Genomic DNA, 8,606 nt, shown 5'->3' on the forward strand with positions numbered 1-8,606 from the left:
GTTTTTCCAAATTTCGAATTTATTGCCTCATTGATTGAGTGATTTTTTGTTATTTATAGTTAGTGTTTATATATAGGTCGTTTTTGGTGTTTTTTCCTCCTGTTGGAGCGCTTTTCGTTTATTCTTATTAATTTTCTTTTTTTTTTGTTAGAATTTCCTTAGATTAGTATTCCTCCTTATTTTCGTGGAGTGATTTTAAGTGAATTGTTTATCCTCGGAATTATTTTTCCGCGTGTTGATTATTCTTGTGAAAAACTTTTTGCATTGGAGGTAAAAAGTTGTTTCAAAATAAAAGCTTTATTTTTTTTGAACTTCTTCTCCGCATCTGGGTCCTCTCCTTACCCCGAGTCGTAACACAAAAACGGTTGAAAAATGTGGACTGTTTACAACCTTTTCTTTTGAACTGTTTTGTAAGTAAAGGCAATGGCTGTTTATGACCCCCTTGCCTTGGAACCAGCTGTTGCCATGTAATCATGGAAAGTCCGAATAAAAGAGGTGGTGTTCAATCTTTCGGCAGAGCGTGTTGAGACACTGTACAAGGGTACATTGTCCAGGCGTCTCTAATCAATTTGAGGCGAATTTAATTCTGTCTCTGTTTAATTCCTTGCTTCTTGTCTTGTTAAATAGATGTCATCAGTTTTTGAACATGACCCATTGTATAACAATCAATACGTTCATTCATTTCAATGGGAATTTCCAGGAAACTTGGAGATTCCGGGAAACCCCTGAATTCTGGAAAATATTGATATCAGCACAATTGTCGTGGAAGATACGAATGGGTTAGTGTTGGGATTGTTGGAATCGGTCAGTTGGTTTCTGGAATTTCGAGAAAAACAGGAATTTGTACGAATTTTTGGGGGGAAAGTTTTGTTGTCCCAACTGAGAGGAATGTCTTGAAGGTGGAATGGTCAAAAACGGTTGAAAAATGCGGACTGTTTTACGACCTTTTCTGTGAACTGTTTACAACCTTTTCTTTTGAACTGTTTTGTTAGCAAAGGCGATGGCTGTTTACGACCCCCTGTCCCTTAGAACCAGCTGTTGCCGTGCAATCAGGGAAAGTCCAAATAAATGAGGTGGTGGACAATTTTTACTGTACACGGGTACAATGTTCAGGCGTCTCTAATCAATTTGAGCCAAATTGTTTAATTCCTTGCTTCTTGTCTTGTTTAATAGATGTTCTCAGTGTTTGAACCTGACAGGCGCATTCCCAGACGTTCCTCAGCCATGTGCTGAAAGCGTTTTCATACTTGGCAGGACGACACTTCCAGACCGCATCAGGCCGCTTGACACATAACCCAGACCGTGCAGCGAAGTACGCGGGACTAGGGGGAGAAACGTGGGTATCTTCCTCCTCCTGGCAGCCGGAAAGGGATCGGTCTTATTGGAGGGTTGGTATTTGGAAAAGAATGAGGACTTTGAACCACTTGATCCACAAGGACATCCCTGAGGTCGAAGGTGGCTGTTGTAGTCCACCCTGATGTTGGTTGACGGGGTTGAGGTCACAGCTCTCAAGTTCTTCCACGTACAGCCTTGCCTTTACAGGACTTGCACCAGTTTGGTCCGTCTTTGGTTTCTCACGCGTGTAACCCAAGTCGCCTCCCGTCCGGAAGGATAAAAGTGCCACCTCCGCGCTGGAAGAACACGTGGAGTCGTGTTAACACCGCCTGTACGCCACAAGCTTGTCGTGGCCGTCGGGCCGCGTCCGCCGGTTTCACGCTGGACGTCTTCCAACAAACCTTCTCCGTCGACATAACAAAAAGGCAAAGCACGCCATACCGATATGTTTTCTTGTCGTCAGAAAACAAACAACGGTAGAAACGGAGGAAAAAAAAGGTCATGATAAAATGCTGAAATTTTAATACTGATAACAAATAATAATACATCACTTTGTAACACAAATCTGACACGGAATATGAATAAGTAATGAATGATTGTAGTACGATTGTACGATATAGCAGTACTAGAAGTAATGGAACATAATCGGTATTATACCGCCCCTAAAAAGTAGCAGTTCTTTTTAAAAAAAATTATTAACGGGCATGGCCTGGTTTTACGAGCATAGGAGCATGTTCGGCAGCGCACACACGCAGAGTACTTACTTAGACAGAAAAGGGAGAACATACGCATTTTGGTCTAAAAAAGTGTCAAAAGATACAAGTCTGTGACCAAAGATGATTTGCTAGCTGTCCAAAGTCGGGACCCGGGGTGGACCACTCATCTGTGCATCATTTGGGGACATCTCCACGGTGCTGACCTGTCTCTGCTCAAGATGATCTCCTGCTGGCCCCACTATGGACTGGACTATCACACTATTATGTTAGATCCACTAGGGACTGGACTCTTAAAATATAATGCTCGATCCACTATGGACTGGACTCTCACTTTTATTTTAGATCCATTTGGACTGGACTCTCACTATTGTGTTGGATCCACTATGGACTGGACTCGCACTATTATGTTAGATTCACTAAGGACTGGACTCTCACTATTATGTTGGATCCATTATGGACTGGACTCTCACTACTATGTTAGATCCACTATGTACTGGACTCGGACACTATTATGCTAGATCCACTATGGACTGGACTCTCACACTATTATGTTTGATTCACTATGGACTGGACTCTCACTATTATGTTGGATCCATTATGGACTGGACTCTCACTACTATGTTAGATCCACTATGGACTGGACTCTCACACTATTATGTTAGATCCACTATGGACTGGACTCTCATACTATTATGTTAGATTCACTAATGACTGGACTCTCACTATTATGTTAGATCCACTATGGACTGGACTCTCACACTATTTTGTTAGATCCACTATGGACTGGACTCTCACACTACTATGCTAGATCCACTATGGACTGGACTCTCACTATTATGTTAGATCTACTATGGACTGGACTATCACTACTATGCTAGATCCACTATGGACTAGACTATCACTATTATGTTAGATCTACAATGGACTGGACTCTCACACTACTATGCTAGATCCACTATGGACTGGATAATCATTGCTATAATAGATCCACTATGGACTGGACTATCACCCAATATGTTAGATCCACTATGGACTGGACTATTACTATTATGTTGGATCCACTATGGACTGGACTCTCACAATATAATGCTTGATCCACTATGGACTGGACTCTCTCACTTTTATGTTAGATCCATTTGGACTGAACTCCCACACTATTAAGTTAGATCCACTATGGACTGGACTCTCTCACTATTATGTTAGATCCACTAGGGACTGGACTCTCACAATATTATGTTAGATCCACTATGGACTGGACTCTCACAATATAATGCTCGATCCACTATGGACCGGACTCTCACTTTTATGTTAGATCCATTTGGACTGGACTCTCACTATTGTCTTAGATCCACTATGGACTGGACTCGCACACTATTATGTTAGATCCACTATGGACTGGACTCCCACACTATTATGTTAGATCCACTATGGACTGGACTCTCTCTCTCATGTCAGATCCACTATGGACTGGACTCTCACTTTTATGTTGGATCCATTTGGACTGGACTCTCTCTATTGTGTTAGATCCACTATGGACTGGACTCACACTATTATGTTAGATCCACTATGGGCTGGACTATCACCATTATTTTAGATCCACTATGGACTGGACTGTCACTATTATGTTAGATCCACTATGGACTGGACTCTCACACTATTATGTTAGATCCACTATGGACTGGACTCTCACACTACTATGCTAGATCCACTATGGACTGGACTATCACTATTATGTTGGATCTACTATGGACTGGACTCTCACTATTATGTTATATCCACTATGGACTATACTCTCACTATTATGTTAGATCCACTATGGACTGGACTCTCACACTATTATGTTAGATCCACTATGGACTGGACTCTCACACTACTATGCTAGATCCACTATGGACTGGACTATCACTATTATGTTAGATCCACTATGGACTGGACTCTCACTATTATGTTAGATCCACTATGGACTGGACTCTCGCTATTATGTTGAATCCACTATGGACTGGACTCTCACTATTATGTTAGATCCACTATGGACTGGACTCTCATACTATTATGTTAGATTCACTAAGGACTGGACTCTCACTATTATGTTAGATCCACTATGGACTGGACTCTCACACTATTTTGTTAGATCCACTATGGACTGGACTCTCACACTACTATGCTAGATCCACTATGGACTAGACTATCACTATTATGTTAGATCTACAATGGACTGGACTCTCACACTACTATGCTAGATCCACTATGGACTGGATAATCATTGCTATAATAGATCCACTATGGACTGGACTATCACCCAATATGTTAGATCCACTATGGGCTGGACTATTACTATTATGTTGGATCCACTATGGACTGGACTCTCACAATATAATGCTTGATCCACTATGGACTGGACTCTCTCACTTTTATGTTAGATCCATTTGGACTGAACTCCCACACTATTAAGTTAGATCCACTATGGACTGGACTCTCTCACTATTATGTTAGATCCACTAGGGACTGGACTCTCACAATATGATGTTAGATCCACTATGGACTGGACTCTCACAATATAATGCTCGATCCACTATGGACCGGACTCTCACTTTTATGTTAGATCCATTTGGACTGGACTCTCACTATTGTGTTAGATCCACTATGGACTGGACTCGCACACTATTATGTTAGATCCACTATGGACTGGACTCCCACACTATTATGTTAGATCCACTATGGACTGGACTCTCTCTCTCATGTCAGATCCACTATGGACTGGACTCTCACTTTTATGTTGGATCCATTTGGACTGGACTCTCTCTATTGTGTTAGATCCACTATGGACTGGACTCACACTATTATGTTAGATCCACTATGGGCTGGACTATCACCATTATTTTAGATCCACTATGGACTGGACTGTCACTATTATGTTCGATCCACTATGGACTGGACTCTCACTTTTATTTTAGATCCATTTGGACTGGACTCTCACTATTGTGTTGGATCCACTATGGACTGGACTCGCACTATTATGTTAGATTCACTAAGGACTGGACTCTCACTATTATGTTGGATCCATTATGGACTGGACTCTCACTACTATGTTAGATCCACTATGGACTGGACTCGGACACTATTATGCTAGATCCACTATGGACTGGACTCTCACACTATTATGTTTGATTCACTATGGACTGGACTCTCACTATTATGTTGGATCCATTATGGACTGGACTCTCACTACTATGTTAGATCCACTATGGACTGGACTCTCACACTATTATGTTAGATCCACTATGGACTGGACTCTCATACTATTATGTTAGATTCACTAATGACTGGACTCTCACTATTATGTTAGATCCACTATGGACTGGACTCTCACACTATTTTGTTAGATCCACTATGGACTGGACTCTCACACTACTATGCTAGATCCACTATGGACTGGACTCTCACTATTATGTTAGATCTACTATGGACTGGACTATCACTACTATGCTAGATCCACTATGGACTAGACTATCACTATTATGTTAGATCTACAATGGACTGGACTCTCACACTACTATGCTAGATCCACTATGGACTGGATAATCATTGCTATAATAGATCCACTATGGACTGGACTATCACCCAATATGTTAGATCCACTATGGACTGGACTATTACTATTATGTTGGATCCACTATGGACTGGACTCTCACAATATAATGCTTGATCCACTATGGACTGGACTCTCTCACTTTTATGTTAGATCCATTTGGACTGAACTCCCACACTATTAAGTTAGATCCACTATGGACTGGACTCTCTCACTATTATGTTAGATCCACTAGGGACTGGACTCTCACAATATTATGTTAGATCCACTATGGACTGGACTCTCACAATATAATGCTCGATCCACTATGGACCGGACTCTCACTTTTATGTTAGATCCATTTGGACTGGACTCTCACTATTGTGTTAGATCCACTATGGACTGGACTCGCACACTATTATGTTAGATCCACTATGGACTGGACTCCCACACTATTATGTTAGATCCACTATGGACTGGACTCTCTCTCTCATGTCAGATCCACTATGGACTGGACTCTCACTTTTATGTTGGATCCATTTGGACTGGACTCTCTCTATTGTGTTAGATCCACTATGGACTGGACTCACACTATTATGTTAGATCCACTATGGGCTGGACTATCACCATTATTTTAGATCCACTATGGACTGGACTGTCACTATTATGTTAGAACCACTATGGACTGGACTCTCATACTATTATGCTAGATCCACTAAGGACTTGACTCTCACTATTATGTTAGATCCACTATGGACTGGACTCTCACACTATTATGTTAGATCCACTATGGACTGGACTCTCACACTACTATGCTAGATCCACTATGGACTGGACTATCACTATTATGTTGGATCTACTATGGACTGGACTCTCACTATTATGTTATATCCACTATGGACTATACTCTCACTATTATGTTAGATCCACTATGGACTGGACTCTCACACTATTATGTTAGATCCACTATGGACTGGACTCTCACACTACTATGCTAGATCCACTATGGACTGGACTATCACTATTATGTTAGATCCACTATGGACTGGACTCTCACTATTATGTTAGATCCACTATGGACTGGACTCTCGCTATTATGTTGAATCCACTATGGACTGGACTCTCACTATTATGTTAGATCCACTATGGACTGGACTCTCATACTATTATGTTAGATTCACTAAGGACTGGACTCTCACTATTATGTTAGATCCACTATGGACTGGACTCTCACACTATTTTGTTAGATCCACTATGGACTGGACTCTCACACTACTATGCTAGATCCACTATGGACTAGACTATCACTATTATGTTAGATCTACAATGGACTGGACTCTCACACTACTATGCTAGATCCACTATGGACTGGATAATCATTGCTATAATAGATCCACTATGGACTGGACTATCACCCAATATGTTAGATCCACTATGGGCTGGACTATTACTATTATGTTGGATCCACTATGGACTGGACTCTCACAATATAATGCTTGATCCACTATGGACTGGACTCTCTCACTTTTATGTTAGATCCATTTGGACTGAACTCCCACACTATTAAGTTAGATCCACTATGGACTGGACTCTCTCACTATTATGTTAGATCCACTAGGGACTGGACTCTCACAATATGATGTTAGATCCACTATGGACTGGACTCTCACAATATAATGCTCGATCCACTATGGACCGGACTCTCACTTTTATGTTAGATCCATTTGGACTGGACTCTCACTATTGTGTTAGATCCACTATGGACTGGACTCGCACACTATTATGTTAGATCCACTATGGACTGGACTCCCACACTATTATGTTAGATCCACTATGGACTGGACTCTCTCTCTCATGTCAGATCCACTATGGACTGGACTCTCACTTTTATGTTGGATCCATTTGGACTGGACTCTCTCTATTGTGTTAGATCCACTATGGACTGGACTCACACTATTATGTTAGATCCACTATGGGCTGGACTATCACCATTATTTTAGATCCACTATGGACTGGACTGTCACTATTATGTTAGATCCACTATGGACTGGACTCTCATACTATTATGCTAAATCCACTAAGGACTTGACTCTCACTATTATGTTAGATCCACTATGGACTGGACTCTCACACTATTATGTTAGATCCACTATGGACTGGACTCTCACACTACTATGCTAGATCCACTATGGACTGGACTATCACTATTATGTTGGATCTACTATGGACTGGACTCTCACTATTATGTTATATCCACTATGGACTATACTCTCACTATTATGTTAGATCCACTATGGACTGGACTCTCACACTATTATGTTAGATCCACTATGGACTGGACTCTCACACTACTATGCTAGATCCACTATGGACTGGACTATCACTATTATGTTAGATCCACTATGGACTGGACTCTCACTATTATGTTAGATCCACTATGGACTGGACTCTCGCTATTATGTTGAATCCACTATGGACTGGACTCTCACTATTATGTTAGATCCACTATGGACTGGACTCTCACACTATTTTGTTAGATCCACTATGGACTGGACTCTCACACTACTATGCTAGATCCACTATGGACTAGACTATCACTATTATGTTAGATCTACAATGGACTGGACTCTCACACTACTATGCTAGATCCACTATGGACTGGATAATCATTGCTATAATAGATCCACTATGGACTGGACTATCACCCAATATGTTAGATCCACTATGGACTGGACTATTACTATTATGTTGGATCCACTATGGACTGGACTCTCACAATATAATGCTTGATCCACTATGGACTGGACTCTCTCACTTTTATGTTAGATCCATTTGGACTGAACTCCCACACTATTAAGTTAGATCCACTATGGACTGGACTCTCACACAATTATGTCAGATCCACTATGGACTGGACTATCACTATTATGTTAGATCTACTATGGACTGGACTCACACTACTATGCTAGATCCACTATGGACTGGAC

This window comes from Nerophis ophidion, linkage group LG16 (assembly GCF_033978795.1).
Source record: "Nerophis ophidion isolate RoL-2023_Sa linkage group LG16, RoL_Noph_v1.0, whole genome shotgun sequence".
Lineage (NCBI taxonomy): Eukaryota > Metazoa > Chordata > Actinopteri > Syngnathiformes > Syngnathidae > Nerophis > Nerophis ophidion.